The following is a 16,195-nucleotide window of genomic DNA, read 5'->3' as shown; positions in this document are numbered from 1 at the left end:
CTGTGGGGACATATTTGTATGTGGCACTGTTGGGGACATATGTTTCTGGGAGTGTGGAGGCACCCATTTTTTGAAATTTTTATATGTATGCGGCACTGTACTGGGGCATTATATGTATTTGGCACTGTACAACATGACTAAAAACGGAGTTATGACAGAAGGTCATACTCCTACAAACGTCATAACGAAAGGTGTGCGCACAAAATGGGGTGTGGCTTTGTGAAAACTAGGCCACGTCCCCATTTTTGAGCGCGCGCCTGGCTCTTGTCCTTGACTACAGATCTTTTCTGGCTCTTTGACTCTGACTGGTTGGCCACCCCTGTTGTAGATTATCATATTACATCTTAGTGTTCCAAAGAAGGAAGGTAGCGTGTGGCTATAAATAACGTAATCCCACCAGCAACTTTTCTGTTTGTACAGCCAATCGTAATTTTTTTGTTGTTGTTAAATTGAGAGACCACAATACACATTTGACTTCTTATGACAGTGATATACTTGAAAGAAAGCAATGATGATTTATAATGCTCTAAGAAATGCTACAATCCAAATAATACAGTAAAACTTCAAACCCTTAATCACTCGCCATGAACACGACAGCTATAGATCTATACTGATGACAGTCAAAATAAAACAATACTGATGATCTCTCTTTCCATTTACTTTCAAAAGTCTTTGTTCACTGCAATAAATATCAAAAGGTTTTTTATAATTATTTAAGTTAAACACTATGGCGGATATTCAATTATAGTCGGAAGGTCCGACAGGGCAGAAAGACGGCACTTGCAACTGATAATCGGAATTTTCCAACACTTCAATATTCAATTGAAGTGCCGTTTTTCCGCCCTATCGGAAATTGCGACAAGTCGAACAACACAAATAGATGAGCGTAATCTCTGCTCAATCATGTGTTTTCGACCCCGCGTTGACATTCATTTTCGCCCATGTATTACGTTAACATGCTAATTTAACAAACACAGCTGTTGGGTGAAAAAGGGAATGCAGTTGAATAGCCATGGGGGTTAAAGCCCGAGGCTACCTTCCTTTTTCACCCGCGATAATTTACAACGGGCAATTGAAATTCCCCCTAAATCTTATGCATTTCAGTTTGTCATTCAAATAAATACTACAATGTGTTTAAATAATTTCAATGTATAATTTTCTAATTATGACAGATATTACCTGTTTATAAGAGCATCTTGTTTTAACTCACAGGGCGGTATTCAAATTATATATCACACCCAAGCTCCTTTCTAAAGTGATCCCCATTATCAGGCATATCGCACCCATAGTTATTAGATTTAGCTGCATAAAGGGTTAGGATGCCTCGCTACCCCGGGGGTAGCAGTCTGAAATGATGATACCACACCCATCAGTGAAAAAAAAAAACAAGTGTGGAAGGGGGTGGAAGAATTGAATACCGCCCAAAGCGTGCGGTAGGTATGGACAAAATTATTTATATATTTTTTCCTGCCAATTTTGCTTGAAAATTGTCAATCTTAAGACACAGTTATTACAATCAAATATCGTAATAATCAGGGTTATACTTATCAACTCGACTCTACAAGATCTAAAGATCGATGTCTTATGGAAGCAAACCCTTTAAGAAATTTTAAATTTTTAATCAAACAATTAATATTTGGTTGAGCAGAGGAACATAGCCCTTCTCATTTCAAAATCAGCGAGCTAAAAATATAATGTCCATCCGATTAGTAGTTTCAGATAAATGAGACTTTATTTCAAAATTCACAAAAATGTTTTGGACTTTCAACCAAGTCTCCAAATACAGGCAGGTATTGTACTTTGCAACATGCTATTTGGAATCTAAAATTTACAGAATCGATATAATAAAAAAACAACTTATTACATAAAAGGTACAAATAGCATGGACAATAAGCAAAAATACAATTAAAACTAAAAGCATAAAATAAAAGTACCTCACTTCGAGAAGTCTGCTACCTCGGGCAGTTGCACTGCAAGACAGATGTCAGACCTAACTAGGGAAAGTTACCCTAAACTTATTGGCTGTTTCAGTCATACTAGGTGATAACGCTGATACGGATCCCAAGAGATAAATGGATAGACATGAGAATAGTATTAGAATATTAGGTATTTACGAACAAAAGTGTAAAATTTAAGCTGTCTTTGCATAAAACACTGTGATAATAGAATCATACTTTAAATTTGAGGGCCATTACAATGGGGACTAGAGATCAAGTGTAGCGCTCATCACCTCTGGTGTCTCAATAGAGATGTATAATGTAAAAAGCGAGTGATTATTAGAAATGGTCACAAGATGGTGATGCACAGAGATGACATGGAGAAGAGGTCCCATTTAATGAGAGTGAGGTATATACCAATTGATGTGTAACAATAGCATATACCTGTGTTGGATTATAAAAATCTGGTGAAATGTCGGATCATAAGAAAAAAAATCCTGACGTTTATTTTTGGATGGTCATGAATTTTGTGAGTTCAGAAAAGTATAGTAACAATCACCTGGCTTATCTCTCTTGTAATACGTTTAGACTGTTAGCTTGTAGGGGTGACTCTTCCTGGTGGTCCTTTCAAGAGATCTCTCTTCAGAGGTCCATGAAAAAAGTAGGTTTACCAGGAGTCATATCGGGATCACCCCTATTTACCTAGAATTTAGGGGCAATGAGCCTTCTCTTTTCCACTAATAAAATACAGAGACCAATTAGGAAAGTAAATAATCCAATATGGGTTGGGATTTTTTTATTGACAAAAAATATCACATATTTTTGAAGAAAACAATATATATCACGACTGTCTCCAAAGTTTGTTTATTTAATGCAATTAATTACACTATGAATAATGCCATGCCTGTGTGCAATAGACCTTAATGGTAACACTACCTAACACTGCTCCAAACAATTTATACTGCCTCCTCTCATCGCCTGTACTTAGAAATATCACTTTTCCTGGTTATTTCCTGCCCTCTCACTCCTCATAATGTCATAAAATTATTAAATATGTTTGACATGGCAACCTAATAATCCCAAACACTTGCATGTGGTGCTAGTAGACCCTGGACTAACCCGGCCACTCTTCCCTATAGATAGATCTATCTATCTAAAAAGAGCAATGGATAAGGTGTTTATAAGCGACCAATGGTGTCACACAAGATTAGGGAGAACAGCTCTTTAAAAAGATTTACACTTTATTCATACACAAATCCCCCTTGATGAAGTCCAGATAGGACGAAACGCGTTGGGTGCTACCAGATCTAACCCATCCTCCCAAGTTAAGCGATTTTATGCTTTTTATCTTGTTTTTACCGATATTTGTAGTATTATGTATTTCATGGTCCTCTTACTATTATTATTTTTTATGAATTTTTAGATTATTTTTTCTTTGTATTTTTATCCAGCTCCAGAGATATTTTAGTAATTATTTATCTTTGGTTTTGGTATTTCATTTTTTACTGGTGTGATTTGTGTATGAATAAATTGTAAATCTTTTTTAAAGAGCTGTTCTCCCTAATCTTATGTGACACCATTGGTCACTTATAAACACCTTATCCATTGCTCTTTTTACATAATCTACAGTATAAAGCACTTTACCAATGCTTTTTTCTTAAGGTGCAGCAGACGCCCTATTATCTTTTAGGGAGTGTCCTCATACGGAGACTTTTGAACATTCATATTTTTATCTATTCATTTTAATTGTGTTCTTTGGTCTAACTACTAGTGCTGATCAGTAATTGTGTATTGGCGCTGTCCGCTCTCTTTCTATACACTATCTTTATTCCTTTTGTTCATTTTTTATATCCATCTAACGATGGTATGACTGCAGAAGAAGTAGGGTGAGCATGTTTGGACATGAGAAAGATCATCATTATTTTGCTCATCCCCTCTTTTGTGTGCCTACAATTATTCCCCATAATATACAATGCTTCCAAAGGGCAATTTTTTCTACACCTGCATTACTTATTTGATAGGAAGGATTGACTGTTCAAAATATACAGTTTGTAGCTAATAAATTATCTAGTTCACTTATTTATTTAGAAAACTCAGCTTGTCTGGCAACCAAGTCCGTTTAAACCACCCTAATGTCATCCTGTACTGCCAGATATAGAAAATAAGTATTGAGATCCAATTACTAAGGTATAGCAGGTGACTTACAGCACTGGCAGAATAATTTTAATGAATGCAGTCAAAACACATATGACTCACAAGTTTTGAAACACTAGTTTTTTGCACATTAGAATTTTACAAGGTTTCATATAGCCTGGAGATCTGCAGATCTGTCCACAGGATTACTGAATGAATAAAACATTGGAAATTCATTAATCTCTGCCATGTGGTGAAAATAGGGCATCGCATAATATGAAAGCACAGTTCTCCTGTCATACCATGGCATTCAGACTAATCAGCCTTGAGATACATTAAGATTAATTACATTTTTAACTGAGCACATTTTGCATTAAAATATTATAATTAGCATTAATTGATATTAATTACTTATATTAATTAAGTAGTTTCTCAGTTGACTCAGTCATCCCAGGAGGCTCAGGAGGGATAAATATTAGTAAACATAGAATGACTTACATGATGTAACAAAAATAATGTATTTGCTAAAACCTTTCAGTATACAAAGTAACCCTTGGATTTCTCTCTACTTTATTTCTTCCCTCGTTCTCTCCCTCTCTCTTTTCATCTTTCACCCTAGAAGTCAAGTCTTAATCAGAATAAAAATAGTACCTAAACTTTATTGCATCTAGATTATTAGGACACAGTGCTATGACTTTGTGCGGGTGTATGACACTTCTGCGTTAGTGTTTATTGTGTTTTTGTTTTGGGGATCTGAATTCACCAATTCTTGATAAATAAATTATAGGAATGCCACTTCTCTTCTCCTTATACACCTTCAGCCTTGGAGATCTCATCAGCACCTTCGGTATTTAGTACCACCGATATGGTGATGACACCCAATCCTCACATCCCTTTATCTCGTTCTCTCCATCATTTCTTGTGTCTCCAGCTATCTTTATGCCATCTCCACCTGGATGTCCCAATACTTTCTAAAACTCAACATGTCTAAAAACCAATCTTATTGTACTCCCATCATCCAGGAATCCCTTAACCTCCTCTACTCTCTGTGTTAGTTGATGGCACACCACTCTCCTCTTTACTTCAAATCAGTTTCCTGGGCATCATCTTCAACTCCTCCCTTTCTTTCATTACTTGTTTTCAGTTTGTCTCACAATTTTGCTGCTTCCACCTTCACACTGTCTCCAGGATGAAATCCTTCCTCACCATTGACATCACCAAAATGCTCATTCATACACTTGTCATTTCCTCAATAGTACTATAACCATTGCAATTTCCTCCTCTTTGGCCTCTCATTCATCCTTCTCCACTGTACTCTTAACATGATGCTGTCATCAGTCTCATTTACCTCTCTGTGTTGGCCGCCCCTCTTCTGTTTACTTTAGTCTCCACATCCACAATATAATACAGTTTAAACTCCTCAGCTCTCTATCACTGCACTCCCTCCTACATCTCTGACCTAATTTTTGTTCACAATCCCTCCCTCTCCAAACTTACTTTCCATTCTGGTCAGCTCTCACTATGCTCCTCCACTGATCATGGCCTCACCTCTGTTCTGACCACCTCCTCTCACAATGCTCCTCCACTGACTATGGCCTCTCCTCTGATCACCTCCTCTTACTATGCTCCTCCACTGACCATGGCCTCACGTCTGTTCTGACCACCTCCTCTCACAATGCTCCTCCACTGACTATGGCCTCTCCTCTGATCACCTCCTCTTACTATGCTCCTCCACTGACCATGGCCTTTCCTCTCCTCTGATTGCCTCCTTTCACTACGCTCCTCCAGTGACCACGGCCTCACTTCTGTTCTGATCAACTCTTCTTACTACGCTCTTTCACTAACCGCAGCCTCTGCAATGATCACTTCCTCTGCCTTCATCGCCTCCTGTCACTACACTCCTCCACTAATCATGGAATCACCTCCACTCTGATCACCTCCTCTCACAATGCTCCTCTACTGTCCATAGCCTCTTCACTGCTCTGATCACTTCCTCTCACAATGTTCCTCCACTGACCATAGCCTCACCTCTGCTCTGATCACCTCTTCTCACTATGCTCCTCCACTGATCACGGGATCACCTCCTCTCACTATGCTTCTCCACTGACCGCAGACTCTCAGCTCTAATCACCTCCTTTCGCTCCCACATCCAATATTTCTCTTGTGCTGCCTCTCTACTCTGGAATGCCCTCCCTTTATCCAATCAGATTCTGTACCAGCACATACACCTTCAAACAAGGATTTAAGACTCACCACTTCAGACAAGACTCTCTGTCATCATAACTGTTTACACCACCTTCCCTCTCTCCCAGTTCACTCTCTGAGTACTTCCATCCCTCTTAGACTGCAACCCCTTACAGTCTGGGCCCACTTTCTTTGTTCTCTTCACACTATCCTGTCACTGGTGTGCACTTGTTCCCCTGTCTACATTTATCAAACTGGTGACTCTGATGATTGTAATCTAGTCTGTTTGCCCACTTGCTGGGTACAGGCCCAATGAGTGCTCCCTATTTTCTCTGACGTCCTAGTGGATGCTGGGGACTCCGTAAGGACCATGGGGAATAGACGGCTCCGCAGGAGACTGGGCACATCTAAGAAAGATTTAGGACTATCTGGTGTGCACTGGCTCCTCCCACTATGACCCTCCTCCAAGCCTCAGTTAGATTTCTGTGTCCGGCTGAGCTGGATGCACACTAGGGGCTCTCCTGCGCTCCTAGAAGAGAGTATAGTTTAGGTTTTTTATTTTCAGTGAGACCTGCTGGCAACAGGCTCACTGCAACGAGGGACTAAGGGGAGAAGAAGCGAACCTACATAAGTGGTGGTAGCTTGGGCTTCTTAGGCTACTGGACACCATTAGCTCCAGAGGGATCGAACACAGGACCCGACCTCGTCGTCCGTTCCCGGAGCCGCGCCGCCGTCCCCCTTACAGAGCCAGAAACAAGAAGGTGGTCCGGAAAATCGGCGGCTGAAGACTTCTGTCTTCTCCAAGGTAGCGCACAGCACTGCAGCTGTGCGCCATTGCTCCTCATACACACCACACACTGCGGTCACTGATGGGTGCAGGGCGCTGGGGGGGGGGGGGGGGGCGCCCTGAGCAGCAATAATAACACCTTGGCTGGCAAAACTAACACCATATATAGCCCCAGAGGCTATATAGGTGTATATTAACCCCTGCCAGAAACGATAAAATAGCGGGAGAAAGCCCGCTGAAAAATGGGCGGAGCCAACTCCCTCAGCACACTGGCGCCATTATTCCCTCACAGCTTCGCTGGAAGGAAGCTCCCTGGCTCTCTCCTGCAGTCCTGCACTACAGAAAGGGTAAAAAAGAGAGGGGGGGCACAATTTAGGCGCAGTATATATATATTATAGGCAGCTATAGGGGAAAACACTAGAGATGAGCGGGTTCGGTTCCTCGGAATCCGAACCCGCCCGAACTTCATGTTTTTTTTCACGGGTCCGAGCGACTCGGATCTTCCCGCCTTGCTCGGTTAACCCGAGCGCGCCCGAACGTCATCATGACGCTGTCGGATTCTCGCGAGACTCGGATTCTATATAAGGAGCCGCGCGTCGCCGCCATTTTCACTCGTGCATTGAGATTGATAGGGAGAGGACGTGTCTGGCGTCCTCTCCATTAGAATAGAGATAGATAGATTAGATAGAGAGAGATTGTGCAGAGTCGCAGACAGAGTTAGTTTACCACAGTCAGTGACCAGTGCAGTTGCTAGTTAACTTTTATTTAATATAATATATCCGTTCACTTCTCTCTGCTATATCCGTTCTCTGCCTGAAAAAAAAAACGATACACAGCACAGTCAGTCACACAGTGTGACTCAGTCTGTGTGCACTCAGCTCAGCCCAGTGTGCTGCACAGTCATCAATGTATAAATTAAAAGCTTATAATTAATTGTGGGGGAGACTGGGGAGCACTGCAGGTTGTTAGCAGGAGCCAGGAGTACAATTATATTAATTAACAGTGCACACTTTTGCTGCAGGAGTGGTGACCAGTGCCTGACCACCAGTATAGTATTGTTGTATACTACTAATATCTCTTTAAATATCAACCAGTCTATATTAGCAGCAGACACAGTACAGTGCGGTAGTTCACGGCTGTGGCTACCTCTGTGTCGGCACACGGCAGGCAGTCCGTCCGACCAGAATTGTATTATTTATTATTATATACCTACCACCTAACCGTGGTTTTTTTTTCATTCTTTATACCGTCATAGTGTCATCCTAATTGTTACGAGTATACTACTATCTCTTTATCAACCAGTGTACAGTGCGGTAGTTCACGGCTGTGGCTACCTCTGTGTCGGCACACGGCAGGCAGTCCGTCCGACCAGAATTGTATTATTTATTATTATATACCTACCACCTAACCGTGGTTTTTTTTTCATTCTTTATACCGTCATAGTGTCATCCTAATTGTTACGAGTATACTACTATCTCTTTATCAACCAGTGTACAGTGCGGTAGTTCACGGCTGTGGCTACCTCTGTGTCGGCACACGGCAGGCAGTCCGTCCGACCAGAATTGTATTATTTATTATTATATACCTACCACCTAACCGTGGTTTTTTTTTCATTCTTTATACCGTCATAGTGTCATCCTAATTGTTACGAGTATACTACTATCTCTTTATCAACCAGTGTACAGTGCGGTAGTTCACGGCTGTGGCTACCTCTGTGTCGGCACACGGCAGGCAGTCCGTCCGACCAGAATTGTATTATTTATTATTATATACCTACCACCTAACCGTGGTTTTTTTTTCATTCTTTATACCGTCATAGTGTCATCCTAATTGTTACGAGTATACTACTATCTCTTTATCAACCAGTGTACAGTGCGGTAGTTCACGGCTGTGGCTACCTCTGTGTCGGCACACGGCAGGCAGTCCGTCCGACCAGAATTGTATTATTTATTATTATATACCTACCACCTAACCGTGGTTTTTTTTTCATTCTTTATACCGTCATAGTGTCATCCTAATTGTTACGAGTATACTACTATCTCTTTATCAACCAGTGTACAGTGCGGTAGTTCACGGCTGTGGCTACCTCTGTGTCGGCACACGGCAGGCAGTCCGTCCGACCAGAATTGTATTATTTATTATTATATACCTACCACCTAACCGTGGTTTTTTTTTCATTCTTTATACCGTCATAGTGTCATCCTAATTGTTACGAGTATACTACTATCTCTTTATCAACCAGTGTACAGTGCGGTAGTTCACGGCTGTGGCTACCTCTGTGTCGGCACACGGCAGGCAGTCCGTCCGACCAGAATTGTATTATTTATTATTATATACCTACCACCTAACCGTGGTTTTTTTTTCATTCTTTATACCGTCATAGTGTCATCCTAATTGTTACGAGTATACTACTATCTCTTTATCAACCAGTGTACAGTGCGGTAGTTCACGGCTGTGGCTACCTCTGTGTCGGCACACGGCAGGCAGTCCGTCCGACCAGAATTGTATTATTTATTATTATATACCTACCACCTAACCGTGGTTTTTTTTTCATTCTTTATACCGTCATAGTGTCATCCTAATTGTTACGAGTATACTACTATCTCTTTATCAACCAGTGTACAGTGCGGTAGTTCACGGCTGTGGCTACCTCTGTGTCGGCACACGGCAGGCAGTCCGTCCGACCAGAATTGTATTATTTATTATTATATACCTACCACCTAACCGTGGTTTTTTTTTCATTCTTTATACCGTCATAGTGTCATCCTAATTGTTACGAGTATACTACTATCTCTTTATCAACCAGTGTACAGTGCGGTAGTTCACGGCTGTGGCTACCTCTGTGTCGGCACACGGCAGGCAGTCCGTCCGACCAGAATTGTATTATTTATTATTATATACCTACCACCTAACCGTGGTTTTTTTTTCATTCTTTATACCGTCATAGTGTCATCCTAATTGTTACGAGTATACTACTATCTCTTTATCAACCAGTGTACAGTGCGGTAGTTCACGGCTGTGGCTACCTCTGTGTCGGCACACGGCAGGCAGTCCGTCCGACCAGAATTGTATTATTTATTATTATATACCTACCACCTAACCGTGGTTTTTTTTTCATTCTTTATACCGTCATAGTGTCATCCTAATTGTTACGAGTATACTACTATCTCTTTATCAACCAGTGTACAGTGCGGTAGTTCACGGCTGTGGCTACCTCTGTGTCGGCACACGGCAGGCAGTCCGTCCGACCAGAATTGTATTATTTATTATTATATACCTACCACCTAACCGTGGTTTTTTTTTCATTCTTTATACCGTCATAGTGTCATCCTAATTGTTACGAGTATACTACTATCTCTTTATCAACCAGTGTACAGTGCGGTAGTTCACGGCTGTGGCTACCTCTGTGTCGGCACACGGCAGGCAGTCCGTCCGACCAGAACTGTATTATTTATTATTATATACCTACCACCTAACCGTGGTTTTTTTTTCATTCTTTATACCGTCATAGTGTCATCCTAATTGTTACGAGTATACTACTATCTCTTTATCAACCAGTGTACAGTGCGGTAGTTCACGGCTGTGGCTACCTCTGTGTCGGCACACGGCAGGCAGTCCGTCCGACCAGAATTGTATTATTTATTATTATATACCTACCACCTAACCGTGGTTTTTTTTTCATTCTTTATACCGTCATAGTGTCATCCTAATTGTTACGAGTATACTACTATCTCTTTATCAACCAGTGTACAGTGCGGTAGTTCACGGCTGTGGCTACCTCTGTGTCGGCAGTCGGCAGGCAGTCCGTCCATCCATAATTGTATTATTATTATAATATATACCACCTAACCGTGGTTTTTTTATACCACCTAACCGTGGCAGTCCGTCCATAATTGTATACTAGTATCCAATCCATCCATCTCCATTGTTTACCTGAGGTGCCTTTTAGTTCTGCCTATAAAATATGGAGAACAAAAAAGTTGAGGTTCCAAAATTAGGGAAAGATCAAGATCCACTTCCACCTCGTGCTGAAGCTGCTGCCACTAGTCATGGCCGAGACGATGAAATGCCAGCAACGTCGTCTGCCAAGGCCGATGCCCAATGTCATAGTACAGAGCATGTCAAATCCAAAACACCAAATATCAGAAAAAAAAGGACTCCAAAACCTAAAATAAAATTGTCGTCGGAGAAGCGTAAACTTGCCAATATGCCATTTACCACACGGAGTGGCAAGGAACGGCTGAGGCCCTGGCCTATGTTCATGGCTAGTGGTTCAGCTTCACATGAGGATGGAAGCACTCAGCCTCTCGCTAGAAAACTGAAAAGACTCAAGCTGGCAAAAGCACCGCAAAGAACTGTGCGTTCTTTGAAATCCCAAATCCACAAGGAGAGTCCAATTGTGTCGTTTGCGATGCCTGACCTTCCCAACACTGGACGTGAAGAGCATGCGCCTTCCACTATTTGCATGCCCCCTGCAAGTGCTGGAAGGAGCACCCGCAGTCCAGTTCCTGATAGTCAGATTGAAGATGTCAGTGTTGAAGTACACCAGGATGAGGAGGATATGGGTGTTGCTGGCGCTGGGGAGGAAATTGACCAGGAGGATTCTGATGGTGAGGTGGTTTGTTTAAGTCAGGCACCCGGGGAGACACCTGTTGTCCGTGGGAGGAATATGGCCGTTGACATGCCAGGTGAAAATACCAAAAAAATCAGCTCTTCGGTGTGGAGGTATTTCACCAGAAATGCGGACAACAGGTGTCAAGCCGTGTGTTCCCTTTGTCAAGCTGTAATAAGTAGGGGTAAGGACGTTAACCACCTCGGAACATCCTCCCTTATACGTCACCTGCAGCGCATTCATAATAAGTCAGTGACAAGTTCAAAAACTTTGGGTGACAGCGGAAGCAGTCCACTGACCAGTAAATCCCTTCCTCTTGTAACCAAGCTCACGCAAACCACCCCACCAACTCCCTCAGTGTCAATTTCCTCCTTCCCCAGGAATGCCAATAGTCCTGCAGGCCATGTCACTGGCAAGTCTGACGAGTCCTTTCCTGCCTGGGATTCCTCCGATGCATCCTTGCGTGTAACGCCTACTGCTGCTGGCGCTGCTGTTGTTGCCGCTGGGAGTCGATGGTCATCCCAGAGGGGAAGTCGTAAGCCCACTTGTACTACTTCCAGTAAGCAATTGACTGTTCAACAGTCCTTTGCGAGGAAGATGAAATATCACAGCAGTCATCCTACTGCAAAGCGGATAACTGAGTCCTTGACAACTATGTTGGTGTTAGACGTGCGTCCGGTATCCGCCGTTAGTTCACAGGGAACTAGACAATTTATTGAGGCAGTGTGCCCCCGTTACCAAATACCATCTAGGTTCCACTTCTCTAGGCAGGCGATACCGAGAATGTACACGGACGTCAGAAAAAGACTCACCAGTGTCCTAAAAAATGCAGTTGTACCCAATGTCCACTTAACCACGGACATGTGGACAAGTGGAGCAGGGCAGGGTCAGGACTATATGACTGTGACAGCCCACTGGGTAGATGTATGGACTCCCGCCGCAAGAACAGCAGCGGCGGCACCAGTAGCAGCATCTCGCAAACGCCAACTCTTTCCTAGGCAGGCTACGCTTTGTATCACCGCTTTCCAGAATACGCACACAGCTGAAAACCTCTTACGGCAACTGAGGAAGATCATCGCGGAATGGCTTACCCCAATTGGACTCTCCTGTGGATTTGTGGCATCGGACAACGCCAGCAATATTGTGTGTGCATTAAATATGGGCAAATTCCAGCACGTCCCATGTTTTGCACATACCTTGAATTTGGTGGTGCAGAATTTTTTAAAAAACGACAGGGGCGTGCAAGAGATGCTGTCGGTGGCCAGAAAAATTGCGGGACACTTTCGGCGTACAGGCACCACGTACAGAAGACTGGAGCACCACCAAAAACTACTGAACCTGCCCTGCCATCATCTGAAGCAAGAAGTGGTAACGAGGTGGAATTCAACCCTCTATATGCTTCAGAGGTTGGAGGAGCAGCAAAAGGCCATTCAAGCCTATACAATTGAGCACGATATAGGAGATGGAATGCACCTGTCTCAAGTGCAGTGGAGAATGATTTCAACGTTGTGCAAGGTTCTGATGCCCTTTGAACTTGCCACACGTGAAGTCAGTTCAGACACTGCCAGCCTGAGTCAGGTCATTCCCCTCATCAGGCTTTTGCAGAAGAAGCTGGAGGCATTGAAGAAGGAGCTAACACGGAGCGATTCCGCTAGGCATGTGGGACTTGTGGATGCAGCCCTTAATTCGCTTAACAAGGATTCACGGGTGGTCAATCTGTTGAAATCAGAGCACTACATTTTGGCCACCGTGCTCGATCCTAGATTTAAAGCCTACCTTGGATCTCTCTTTCCGGCAGACACAGGTCTGCTGGGGTTGAAAGACCTGCTGGTGACAAAATTGTCAAGTCAAGCGGAACGCGACCTGTCAACATCTCCTCCTTCACATTCTCCCGCAACTGGGGGTGCGAGGAAAAGGCTCAGAATTCCGAGCCCACCCGCTGGCGGTGATGCAGGGCAGTCTGGAGCGACTGCTGATGCTGACATCTGGTCCGGACTGAAGGACCTGACAACGATTACGGACATGTCGTCTACTGTCACTGCATATGATTCTCTCAACATTGATAGAATGGTGGAGGATTATATGAGTGACCGCATCCAAGTAGGCACGTCACACAGTCCGTACTTATACTGGCAGGAAAAAGAGGCAATTTGGAGGCCCTTGCACAAACTGGCTTTATTCTACCTAAGTTGCCCTCCCACAAGTGTGTACTCCGAAAGAGTGTTTAGTGCCGCCGCTCACCTTGTCAGCAATCGGCGTACGAGGTTACATCCAGAAAATGTGGAGAAGATGATGTTCATTAAAATGAATTATAATCAATTCCTCCGCGGAGACATTGACCAGCAGCAATTGCCTCCACAAAGTACACAGGGAGCTGAGATGGTGGATTCCAGTGGGGACGAATTGATAATCTGTGAGGAGGGGGATGTACACGGTGATATATCGGAGGGTGAAGATGAGGTGGACATCTTGCCTCTGTAGAGCCAGTTTGTGCAAGGAGAGATTAATTGCTTCTTTTTTGGGGGGGGTCCAAACCAACCCGTCATATCAGTCACAGTCGTGTGGCAGACCCTGTCACTGAAATGATGGGTTGGTTAAAGTGTGCATGTCCTGTTTTGTTTATACAACATAAGGGTGGGTGGGAGGGCCCAAGGATAATTCCATCTTGCACCTCTTTTTTCTTTTCTTTTTCTTTGCATCATGTGCTGATTGGGGAGGGTTTTTTGGAAGGGACATCCTGCGTGACACTGCAGTGCCACTCCTAGATGGGCCCGGTGTTTGTGTCGGCCACTAGGGTCGCTAATCTTACTCACACAGTCAGCTACCTCATTGCGCCTCTTTTTTTCTTTGCGTCATGTGCTGTTTGGGGAGGGTTTTTTGGAAGGGACATCCTGCGTGACACTGCAGTGCCACTCCTAGATGTGCCCGGTGTTTGTGTCGGCCACTAGGGTCGCTAATCTTACTCACACAGTCAGCTACCTCATTGCGCCTCTTTTTTTCTTTGCGTCATGTGCTGTTTGGGGAGGGTTTTTTGGAAGGGCCATCCTGCGTGACACTGCAGTGCCACTCCTAGATGGGCCCGGTGTTTGTGTCGGCCACTAGGGTCGCTTATCTTACTCACACAGCGACCTCGGTGCAAATTTTAGGACTAAAAATAATATTGTGAGGTGTGATGTGTTCAGAATAGGCTGAAAATGAGTGTAAATTATGTTTTTTGAGGTTAATAATACTTTGGGATCAAAATTACCCCCAAATTCTATGATTTAAGCTGTTTTTTAGGGTTTTTTGAAAAAAACACCCGAATCCAAAACACACCCGAATCCGACAAAAAAAATTCGGTGAGGTTTTGCCAAAACGCGGTCGAACCCAAAACACGGCCGCGGAACCGAACCCAAAACCAAAACACAAAACCCGAAAAATTTCCGGCGCTCATCTCTAGAAAACACTCTGTATAGTGATATCCCTGTGTTATATAGCGCCCTGGTGTGTGCTGGCATACTCTCCCTCTGTCTCCCCAAAGGGCTTTGTGGGGTCCTGTCCTCTGTAAGAGCATTCCCTGTGTGTCTGCTGTGTGTCGGTACTGCTGTGTCGACATGTATGATGAGGATAATGATGTGGAGGCGGAGCAAATGCCTGTGAATGTGATGTCACCCCCTGCGGGGTCGACACCAGTGTGGATGGACTTATGGAAGGAATTACGTGACAGTGTCAGCTCCTTACATAAAAGGTTTGACGACATAGGACAGCCGGCTACTCAGCTTGTGCCTGTCCAAGCGTCTCAAATGTCATCAGGGGCTATAAAACGCCCGCTACCTCAGATGACAGATACAGATGTCGACACGGATACCGACTCCAGTGTCGACGATGATGAGACGAGTGTACCCTCCAATAGATCCACCCGTTATATGATTGAGGCAATGAAAAATGTTTTACACATTTCTGATGATACCCCAGGTACCACAAAAAAGGGTATTATGTTTGGTGAGAAAAAACTACCAGTAGTTTTTCCTGCATCTGACAAATTAAATGAGGTGTGTGAGGAAGCGTGGACTTCCCCAGATAAGAAATTGATCATTTCTAAACGGTTAATGGCTGCGTACCCTTTCCCGCCAGAGGATAGGTCACGCTGGGAAACACCCCCTAGGGTAGATAAAGCATTGACACGCTTATCAAAGAAGGTGGCACTACCGTCTCCGGATACGGCCGCCCTAAAAGAACCTGCTGATAGAAAGCTGGAAAGTACCCTAAAAGCTATATACACACACACTGGCATTATATTGAGACCCGCTATTGCATCAGCTTGGATGTGCAGTGCTGCTGCTGCGTGGTCAGACTCCCTGTCGGAAAACATTGATACCATGGATAGGGACAATATTTTGCTAACGATTGACCATATAAAAGACGCGGTCTTATACATGCGTGATGCACAGAGGGATATTTGCCGGCTGGCATCAAAAATAAGCGCTATGTCCATTGCCGCCAGACGGGGGTTATGGACTAGGCAATGGTCAGGTGATGCCGACTCCAAGCGGCACATGGAAG

Source organism: Pseudophryne corroboree, chromosome 2, assembly GCF_028390025.1.
Source record: "Pseudophryne corroboree isolate aPseCor3 chromosome 2, aPseCor3.hap2, whole genome shotgun sequence".
NCBI classification, from domain to species: Eukaryota; Metazoa; Chordata; class Amphibia; order Anura; family Myobatrachidae; genus Pseudophryne; species Pseudophryne corroboree.
The sequence above is the reverse complement of the archived record's forward strand: the minus strand, read 5'-3'. Positions refer to the sequence as shown.